The 11,450-nt window shown below is 43.0% G+C and overlaps 1 pseudogene across 1 annotated transcript; it reads left to right on the forward strand.

The window, feature by feature from the left end:
- The first annotated feature begins 7,690 nt into the window (after positions 1 to 7,690).
- On the forward strand, positions 7,691 to 10,032 carry LOC309819906 (CDK-activating kinase assembly factor MAT1-like; annotated as a pseudogene). The gene is made up of 2 exons: positions 7,691 to 8,436; positions 9,955 to 10,032. The product of its transcript is annotated as a CDK-activating kinase assembly factor MAT1-like (transcript).
- Positions 10,033 to 11,450: the final 1,418 nt, after the last annotated feature.

Below are 11,450 nucleotides of genomic sequence, written 5' to 3' on the forward strand. Positions count from 1 at the left end.
TAGTTATTCAGTCCTGGGTAGATCTGGAGATGGCCCACCTGGATGGGGAGAGCTGCTTCCCCCACTCTTCCAGGGCAGTGACCCTCACAAAAAGCTACTCTGAATGAACACTTCTGTAGAAGTAATCCAGGGTGCTTTGTTTCTTTTCTTCTAACAGAATGTGTGGGGTGAGAGTTGGGGAGTTGGGACATTTAGAGCTAGGGGTGATGAGAACAGCCAAGGGTAGATCAGGTGTGAACCCTCAGTACCCTGCTGTCTCCCTAGATGTGGCTGTCATCTTCTAGAAGCTCTAGGTACTTTTCTTTAGGGGAAGCTGTACTGCTTGTCCATGAGAAGTGGTGAGAGGGGACGTGGGACCAGGCGGCCCTGGGAACAGTTCTCGGCCAGTTCCTGGGTCCTGAGCAGTGATCCTGGGCAGTGACTTTGGGAGGTGCTCCTTGGGTTAAGGGAGTGAGCTTTGTTTGTTCCTGTGACAAACCCTGGGGGGTCCCACGCCCTGACCCAGTCCAGGAGTGCACTTGCTCCCCCTTGCTGAGCATGTATGTGGCTCTGAAGCCTTCCCAGTTTTCGGAAACTTTTTATTCCAGCATCACATGGAAGTGAACAAAGTAAAAGTGAACAGCCCTGTCAATTTTCACAAACTGAACACGGTTGTGTAATTAGTACCCAATTCAAGAAATGGGACATTACCAGTACCTAGAAGCCCCTTCCCCTTTCCTCCAGGATAATTACTATTCTGACTTCTAACAACATAGATTAGTTTTGCCTATTTTTGAACTTCACATATATCTAATCATATAATATAGACTCTGTGTCTGGCAATTTTTACTCAGTATATGTTTGTGAGACTCATCTGCACTGTTTGTAGTTGTAGTTAGCTCCATTTAGTTTGTAACACTTCATTGTATGAAAATACTACTACTGACCCATTCTCTCTCTCTCTTTTATAGTTGGTTTACAATATTGTGTTAGTTTCAGGTGTACAGCAAAGTGATTCAGATTATGTATATATATATATATGTTTGTGTGTGTGTGTGTGTGTGTGTATTCTTTTTTTTGGATTATTTTCCATTATAGGTTATGACAAGATATTGAATATAGTTCCCTGTGCTATACAGTAAATCTTGTGGCTGTTTTTTATTTTTATTTATTTATTTTTATTAATTTTTATTGGAGGATAGTTGCTTTACAATGTTGTGTTAGCTCCTAAGGTACAGCAAAATGAATCAACCATACCTATACATACATCCCCTCCCTTTTGGATTTCCTTCCCGTTTAGGTCACCACAGAGCATTGAGTAGAGTTCCCTGTGCTATGCAGTAGGTTCTCATTAGTTATCCATTTTATATATAGCAGTGTATATATGGCAATGCCAATCTGCCAGTTCATCCCACCCCCCCACCTTTTCCCCAAACAAACCATAAGTTTTTTTTTCTACATCTGTGACTCTATTTCTGCAAATAAGTTCATCTGTACCATTTTTCTAGATTCCACATATAAGCAATATTATAAGATATTTGTCTTTCTCTTTTTGACTTACTTCACTCTGTATGACAATCTCTAGGTCCACCCATGTTGTTGCAAATGGCATTATTTCGTTCCTTTTTATGGCTGAGTAATATTCCACTGTGTATATGTACCACATCTTTATCCATTCCTCTGTTGATAGACATTTAGGTTGCTTCCATGTCTTGGCTATTGTAAATAGTGCTTCAGTGAACATTGGGGTGCATAGATCCTTTCAAATTATGGTTTTCCCAGATATATGCCCAGGAGTGGGATTGTTGCATCGTATAGTCATTCTACTTTTAGTTTTTTAAGGAACCTCCATACTGTTCTCCATAGTGGCTGTACCAATTTACATTCCCACCAACAGTGTAGGAGGGTTCCCTTTGCTCCACACCCTCTCCAGCACTTACTGTTTGTAGATATTTTGATGATGACCATTGACTGGTGTGAGGTGATACCTCATTGTAGTTTTGATTTGCATTTTTCTAATAATTAGTGATGTTGAGAATCTTTTCATGCATTTCTTGGCCATCTGTATGTCTTCTTTGGAGAAATGTCTATTTAGGTCTTCTGCCCAGTTTTTGATTGGGTTGTTTGTGCTTTTGATATTGAGCTGCGTGAGCTGTTTGTATATTTTGGAGATTAATCCTTTGTCAGTTGCTTCATTTGCAAAAGTTTTCTCCCATTCCGGCGAGAGCGTTGTCTTTTCCTTTTGTTTATGGTTTGTTTTTATTTTCATTACTCTAGGTGGTGGATTGAAAAGATCTTGCTGTGATTTATGTCAAAGAGTGTTCTGCCTATGTTTTCCTCTAAGAGTTTATCTATTTTATATATGGTAGTGTGTATCTGTTAATCCCATATTCCTAATTTATCCGTACCCCCCTTTTACCTTTGGTAACCATAAGTTTGTTTTCTATGTCTATGAGTCTGTTTCTGTTTAATAAATAAGTTCATTTGTATTATTTTTTAGATTCCACACATAAGTGATGTCATATAATACTTGTCTTTCTCTATCTGACTTCACTTAGTATGATAATCTTCAGGTTCATCCATGTTGCTGCAAATGGCAATATTTCATTCTTTTTTAGACCCTTTCTCTCTTGATGTGCTTTTGGGTGGGTTCCAGTTTCTGACTGTTATGACTAGTGAGTGCTGCTATGGACACCCTAGCACATGTCTTTTGTTGAACATATGCTGTTGAACAACATATGTGAACAACACATGTGTTGAACAACACATTTCTATTGGGTATATATCTAGGAGTGGAATTGCTGGGCCAGAGGATATTCATAAATTCAATTTTAGTAGATTCTACTCAACAGTTTTCCAATTTACAGTTGTACCAGTTTATACTCATGCTGGCAGTGTTGGAGAATTGCAGTCACTCCACATCCTTGCCAACACTTGGTGTAATCCGTTTTTAATTTTAAGCCATTCTGATGAGAGTGTAGGGCTATCTCAGTGTGGTTTTATTTTGCCTTTCCCTACTGACTAATGAAATTGAGCAACTTTTCAAACGTTCATTGGCTTTTTGAATGTCCTGTTTTGCGAAGGGCCTGTTTAAATCTTTTGCCTTTTTCTTATTGGGTTGTGGGAATTCTTTATATATTTGGATACCAGTGTCTTGTTGGATATTTACTTATTGTGAATATCATCTCCCAGTTTGTGATTTGCATTTTTACTCTCTGAATGCCATTGCATCCATTTTTGGCTCTGACCTTGTGACATGGTTCTGACCTTGAGGCAGTAGCACTGCTGGTTCACATGTCTGGGGTGTCTGCGGCTGAGTAGCTTCTTGGGTTCTGGGCAACCAGCCCTGCCATCCATGGTAAACTCCTTGAAGACATAACACATGTTTGATTCTGCTTGTTTTCCTCATAGTTGCCAGAGCATTGTTTCTGCTAAGAATATTTTAGTCACTCATTAAATAGGGGAAACTCCAATAAAACCCTTTGGATTTGAAGGAGAGGGCAGAAATCACGATTATGTATCCTTTTTTATGCATTGTGGTAGATCAAATATTTACATAGCAATCTAAGTGGGATAATTTAAACTCCATGGGTTTTTAAAACATAGACAATGTAAATGTAGAGATGTAGGTGAGATATCCTACACCCTCTTAAGGTCACAATCCTAGTCCCGCCTCCTGATTGCTGCAGCCCAGGAAGAGCCCCTCTCTTAGAACATGAGTGAAACATGAGTATAACTGTGCGCAATCCTTCTGGAAAGCAATTTGGGAATTCTCATTTTATGAATCTTTGCAAATATATGAGGTGAAAACATCAGACTATAATTATTTTAAATTATTTTGATTAGTTTCAAATGTTTGTAATCCATTTGTATTTTTCTTTTTAAAAATGTATCACCTATTTGCATTATCTATTTATCTATTGAGATCTTCATTTTTTTCTTATTGATTTTTATGAGCTCTTTATATTAGCTAGTATCCTTTTGTCATTTTAGTGTATGCTACCAGTATTTTTACCATTTGTCTTCCTAAAGCCTTCTTTTTTATTTTAAGGCACTGATGATAATATATAAAGGAGATACTCAAACAATGGTGGGGTTTTGTTTCCCGGTTAGGACTGGCCATGGGCCAATGGCAGAATGAAGGCTGGGTGCATCAGGGCCCTAGGCCACTGAACCAGCTGCCCTGAGTCAGTGGGGATTCCATAGGACAAAGGCCGTTCCTACTCTGGCCTAAAAGACCATGAAGAGCCCACAAGTGGCTGACATTAGAGATTGGTCAAACCTGGAGGGCTGCCTTCCTTGAAATTTCCATCCTGGGCCCCAAAGCTGGTGAAGATGGGATGTGGGATGGAGGTGGAAGTATCATTGGCTACTTCCAGGACAGAAGGGAATTCAGAGCAGGTAAACCAACAGAAAGAGGTGAGGAAAGAAGGGTCCTGGAGTTTGGGCTGGGGGTGGTTTGGGGGAGCATCCAGAATAAAGGAAGGCATCAGAAATGCCAGGCAGTGAGTCTTGTGGGCAGTGATTTGGAGCTCACGCTTTGGAGTAGGGCTGTTTGCATTGTTTAACCTCCCTGAACCTCGATGTTCCCATCAGTAAAATGGGAATAATACTCATAATTCTTCAAAAGATGACTGGGAATTAAAGAAGACAGTGTAGTAAAGCAAAGATTCTTTGGCCCTTCTCCCATGGGGGGTGGGGTAGGTGGGTATGTCCTTTCCCTTTGAATGTGGGGCAGGTTTGACACTGCTTCAATCAATACAACTGGTAAAATACTATAGAAGTGACACCACATGACTTCTGTGGCTAGATCAGAAAAAGCCATGTAACTTCTGTTTTTCTGTTTGCTGGAACATTTGCTCTTGGAGCCATGAGGTACCACATAAGAAGTCTGAGTACCCTGAGGCCACCATGCTGTGAGGAAGCTCAAGCCATAGGAAGAGACCACGTGTAAATCCACTGACTGACAGTTCTGGATGAACCCGCTTTCTAGTCATTCCAGCTCAGGAGCTAGACCTGTGAGTGATGCAGCTTCCAGATGATTCCAGCACCCAGCTGTTCCAGTTTTCATAGCTGAGGCCCCAGACTTCATAGAGCAGAGACAAGCCATCCCTGTTATGTTCTGTCCAAATTCCTGACCCACGGGATCATTGAATATAATAAAATGGTTGTTTTCATATCACTAAGTTTTGGGATGGTTTGTTAGGCAGCTGTAGATAACCAGAACATTGTTCAAGCAAAAAGATTTAGCATACTGTTTGCTTGGTAGTAGGTGCTTACTAAACAGGGGCCCTTAATAGTATTATTGGTGACGGAGTTAACCTGGAATGGAGAACACAAGGCTGTTAAGGGAAAAAAAGCAGACAGGCCTGCTGTGGGAAAGTTGATCCAAGATGATTTCAGGCCTTCCACCTGTACTGTGTCTTCATTTTGGCTCCAGTGTTAGACCCCCTTCCCTCCATAGTTCTAAACTGCAAATAACCACAAAAGAAGGTGGTTGGAGGGCCTTAGCATTTTCTCTTTTTGCACCCCCGTCGTCTTTTTTTTTTTTTTTTGCGGTACACGAGCCTCTCACTGTTGTGGCCTCTCCCGTTGCGGAGCACAGGCTCCGGACGCGCAGGCTCAGCGGCCATGGCTCACGGGCTCAGCCGCTCCGCGGCATGTGGGATCTTCCCAGACCGGAACATGAACCCGGCAGGCGGACTCTCAACCACTGCGCCACCAGGGAAGGGCTCCCCCCTCGTCTTTTAAAAACATTCTAGAGTGGCATTGGCAAAGGTTGTAAGCTGGAGTGGAGCTTGGGGAATGTAGGGGTGAGGAGCAGAGGAGGTGTGAGAAACCATTCTGTTGCTCCAACTATAAAGCCATAGTACTACAGTAAGCATAAAAATAATTGTGCAGAGTAAGAGTAACCCCTTGCCTCTGGGCGCTGCTTTTCCGTTTAGGAAGTGCCCGTCTTCCCGTGCGTTACCTTGTCTTCAGGTATTTGAGGGCAGAGAATACATTCTAACACACTTCCAGGCAGGTTGTGGGTGTACAGCAAATGCTTTCGGATTGATCATTTGAAACCCACCCAGCAGTGACTTTGGACGAAGTCTCTGCGCGCGCAGTTTCTCCTGCACAGGAAGGGAATCTTTCCGTGGTTGTGATTCAGCCTTCCAGTGCACCCTGATCAGGTTCACCCGCTTATGTCTTCCTCCTCGGGGGGCTCAGGGGAGACAACTAAGGGGTGTTACATCTGGGGGCTCAGACCTGCAGAAGGGAAAGCCTTGGATGAAACACACATGGTCAGATTTAGAGCTGCAGCAGAAGTGTCGGAGATGGTGTCCAGGCCCCGGCAACATCCTGGGGCAACATCCTGGGCGGGGTGGGGGTGAGGGGGGGGGGTTCCAGGAGAACTGGGCCTGGGCCTGGGTGCCGAACCTTCTCGGGTTTCCGTGGTGAGCGCCACCCAGCACTCTTTAGATCTAAGAGGCGTCTCCTTCCTCTGAAGAGAGATAAGGCAGAGCAGCACCAAGAGAACATCCGGATAGACTGTCACCGCGGCGCAGGCCACGCCCCGCTCCCGGGCTTCCTCCTCGCTCTCGCTTCTCTTGCACCTCACCTTGACCTTCTCACTTGCCGAGGCTGCCCCACACACGGGTCCGCCTGCCCGCTCTTCATTCTGCTGGGCTGCCTTAGCTGCTGGTTGCTTTTCCTAGAGGACCGGAAGAGAGGAAGGGAGGTTGAAAGAGAAAAGAGAGATTGAGAGCGGAGAGAGATGGTGATGGAGGTGTCGATGGGGGGGGGGGGGGGGGGCGGGAGGCGGGAAGCGCGGGGAGAAACTTCCAGGGAAAGGAGTTCCCAGGTGTGACGGAATGCCCCCAGCCTGGCCTCGGAGGGCTGCTGCGGGTGAGGCGAAGGAAAAGTCTCCTCTCCCTCCTCTCTCTCCTCTACTAGGAGACTGACAGCGGCCAGGTGTCAGGGAAGGAGACTGGGCATCAGATGATTTTTATTTTTTATATTAGCACTTTAATATCCATGCTTTTCAAGGTGGAAGTGAAAGGTATTACATACTTGACATTGTGATTACTTCTCTTTTTTCTAATTTTTGAATTTTATTTTATTTATTTTTTTATACAGCAGGTTCTTATTAGTCATCAGTTTTATACACATCAGTGTATACATGTCAATCCCAATCGGAGAGTGAGCATCAGGTGATTAAAGGACATTTAGCTTTGATGAAAACGTTCGTCTACTTGTTTAACTATGGTGAGAGGGCCTTTCTTTTAATCGGCTAAATGTGGCTGAGTGGGGGTGAAGTAGGCAGTAAATCGTTTTGTGTCAGAGGGAACTCTTCTGTGTGAAGCAGGGGCTCGAGCTCCAGCGGAGGAGTCCAGTGGATAATCTGCCTCTCACTAGCTTTGCGGGCCAGCCAACTCCTTCCCTTAGTTGTGAAGATGGGAAGAGTAACTATACCAGCTTCTCGTTGTTGTTGTGAAAATGAACCGTGACCCTCTGTATTCACTACCTAGCTCAAGACCAAACAGGGAGGGTAAAGGTTAATTTCTCCCTCCCCACACATCCCCAACTCGCTTAACCTCCTGTCTTTTTTTTTTTTTTTTAATGAAGATAATCACACCTGTCAATTTCAGGTTATTGACCAGAATAACCAGAAACCAGGGGAAAGATATTATACACAGGTAAGCAATAACTTTTCACTATTGGGAATATGCCTTTGAAGAAATTGCCTCCCCAGGGGGGCGGGGAGAGGTTTGTGAGAGGAGCTGGAAACTGCCCTGAGTGTGGCACTCCACTTAGAAGGAGCAACTTCAGGGTACAACTCTTTGAAGATCCTACTGTTGACAGGAAATTGAGATTCAGAAAAACGTGCTAAAGATATACAATAAAAGGGAAGAAGACTTTCCTAGTCTAAGAGAATATAATGATTTCCTGGAAGAAGTGGAGGAAATTGTTTTCAACCTGACCAACAACGTGGATTTGGACAACACCAAAAAGAAAATGGAGATAGACCTAAAGGAAAACAAAGATGTCATTCAGAAAAATAAGTTAAAGCCGACTCAGGAACAGGAGGAATTGGAAGAAGCTTTAGAGGTAGAACGACAGGAAAATGGACAAAGAAGACTATTTATACAAAAAGAAGAACAACTGCAGCTGATTCTAAAAAGGAAGAATAAGCAGGCTTTTTTAGATGAACTGGAGAGTTCTGATCTCCCTGTTGCTCTACTTTTGGCTCAGCATAAACATAGATCTACCCAGTTGGAAATGCAACTTGAAAAACCTAAACCTATAAAACCAGTGACATTTTCCACAGACATCAAAATGGGTCAACATATTTCATTAGCACCCATTCAAAAGCTTGAGGAAGCTCTATATGAATACCAACCACTGCAAATAGAGACTTGTGGACCACAAGTTCCTGAGCTTGAGATGCTAGGAAGACTTGGGGCTTCCCTGGTGGCGCAGTGGTTGAAAATACGCCTGCCAATGCAAGGGACGTGGGTTCGAGCCCTGGTCCGGGAAGATCCCACATGCCACAGAGCAACTAAGCCACTGCGCCTGTGCTCTAGAGCCCGCGAGCCACAACTACTGAAGCCCACGTGCCACAACTACTGAAGCCCGCGTGTCTAGAGCCCGTACTCCGCAGCAAGAGAAGCCACTGCAGTGAGAAGCCCACGCACCGCAATGAAGAATAGCCCCCACTCGCCACAACTAGAGAAAGCCCACGCGCAGCAACGAAGACCCAACACAGCCAAAAATAAAGAAATAAAATAAATTTATTAAAAAAAAACATTTGAAAGATTATGGAAATGGCCATGAATAATAACACAAAAATAAAATGTGCAACAGTTAGTACAAAGGATAGGAAGAGGGAAAAAACTTTGCTGTTGTAATGTTCCTACACTATACATGAAGAGGTATAATAGTATTTGGAGATATTTAGTATAAACCCTAGAGCAACAGCTACAAATGTAAAGCAAAGAGGGATAGTCAGTAAGCCAGTAGCAGAGTAAATAATGAGATCATTAAAAATACTCCATTAATGAAAAGGAGGGCAGGAAAAGAGAGGCAAAAAATAAAGAAATGGTATAATTAGGAAACAAATAGCATGGTGGTAGATTTCATCTTAACTGTATCAGTAATTACATTAAATGTAAATGTTCTAAACAAGCATTACCCAATAAAGCTTTTTAAATGGGAAAAAAAAAAAAAGAAATTGCCTCTACGTGCCCTCCACCCCTTTTAAACAGTGAATTGCATGTTTGGTTTGTTTTAAAAGAAGGAAAGAAAAGGATGTAAAAAACAACAACAAAAACCAAATAGACACAAGGTCTCACCTTAAGGAAAACCTTCCACCCGGATGTCCCAGTCTCCTGGATGGTGGAAGTAGAAAGAAACACCTTTTGCATTCCCACAGTAGGAACAGGGGCTCAGGGCAGGCCTTGGTCCACCAGCCTGAGTCTTTGATTTGCAGCATTAGAAGCAGGGCTAATTCTGGACAAGGCAGTCTTCACCAAGAGATGGCCTGTTTCTAAGTTGCGGGGTCTTTCAGCATCATTCAGTACGTACAGTGAAAGAAGATCATCTTCCTGTAGGGTGGGGCAGGGGAGTTCTGAGTGGACTTCCTATCTTCCACCAGTTTTTGGCAGCACGATTCTAGATGGAATCAGATTCTAGCCAGGAATCTGGCAGTGGAAAGTTAGCTAGAAGAGAAGGATGTTCCTTTGTATCCTAGTTGGGCTTAGGAATCCCCTGGAGTTCTTGTATATTACAGATTCTTGGGCCCCACCTCAGAAACACCTATTTTGCGGGGCTCGAGAGTCTGCTTTTTAAACAGGCTCCCCAGGCTATTTTGATCGCACAGGTTTTCCTGTGTGCACATTGACAGAGCTTCAGTCTAAGTATTTGAGAGCAATGTCCTGTCTCTCTGATGTGACAGACTCCTCAGGGATGCACCGTGGTTCCCGTTTCTAGGTAGAGAACAAGCAAGGCGGCCCTCAGGAAGCTGGCTTTCAGCGGCTGGGCAGGCTGGTGCAGCCCCATGGCTCTTGAGGCTGGCTGTGGCCAAACTTAACAAAAATGCAGACACTCTTTGGCTGATTAATTGATTTTATTCTTACTTATTTATTTTTGATGCATTGATTTTAATACTGTGTTTCCACAAAGCTCATTCATAGATTTTGTTAGTTTCACATCTCGTGTTCTGGCTCCTTATTTTTAAAAATTTCCAGTTCTTGTTGTTTTATAAAATTATGTAAGTAGTGACTATATCCTCATTGTAAAAATTTCAAAATCCTAGACAAATCACTCCATTTTCCTAATCCCACTTCCTTCTCCAGAGATAATTTGTTACCTGGTATGCGTCCTTCTAGCCCTGAGCTGTTGAATAATACCGTAACCATAAGCCACATGTGGCTTCTGAGCCCTTGAAATGTGGGTCCTAAGAATTGAGATTGCTGTAAGTGCAATTTTCAGGATTTAGCACAAAATAAGTGAAATAAGATTAATACTTTTTTATATTGATTTACATCATATTTTGGATACATTGGGTTCCATAAGATAAATTTCACTTTGTAAAAACATGGATCTTGAAAATTTTAAATTACATAGTGGCTCACATTATATTCCTATTAGATGGTGTTGTTCTAGACCTTTCATACATCTATACTCACAAGGACAAAGAAAAGACAACTGGGATCATTCCTGTGGCATTGATCAACCATTTGCTATTTTTCTCTTACCAAACTGCCTTGGAGATCATTCCATGTTAGTATATATCGATCCACCTTTTTCTTTTAAATTGATGAAGAGCATTCCATATTACAAGCCTTGATTGATTAAACCATTTCCTATTGGTAGACATTTGGATTGTTTCCATGTTTCCCTGTTACAAACTAACGAACATCGCCGCTCTTTGGCTTTGGCTTTTTAAAATTTATTTTTGAAATATATGTTATCTCTGGCTTTTTTTTTTTTTTTTTTTAATCCCCACATCTCTTGGCTTGCCGGGCTACCTGTGGCTTTCCAGATTCTTACTGAAAAGCATAGGTGGTGACCGGGCCAAAGGTAGAGGGACTGCCTAGTTTATTGTCCAAACAGGGACTTCTGAGAGTGAAAGGCAGTGATATCAGTGACAATTCTGGGACAACAAGAGGAACAAACTGGGACTGTCCTATGCGGAGTAGGGCATATGGTCACCAAAGCCACAGGAGTCCCTGCGTGTATCTTTACAAGATAAGGATGGGAAGCTCATCTAAACCCTTGTTTCAAACAACTGCTGGACTCTAGTCTCCAATTCCTTCGCCTCTTTCTGATAATGGGTGGGCACTGGGACCATCTTCTGAGGCTGGCAGTGGGGAAAGGATCAAAATTTCCAAAGAGAAAGGCTCAGTGAATGGGGAGGCCCATCTGCTGGAGGCCCTGCCTTAAGGAAGCTCTTTGTACAAAGTAGATGGTGGACAAGTCAGCGG

The sequence above is a fragment of the Grampus griseus genome (genome assembly GCF_964374135.1).
Source record: "Grampus griseus genome assembly, chromosome: 3".
NCBI classification, from domain to species: Eukaryota; Metazoa; Chordata; class Mammalia; order Artiodactyla; family Delphinidae; genus Grampus; species Grampus griseus.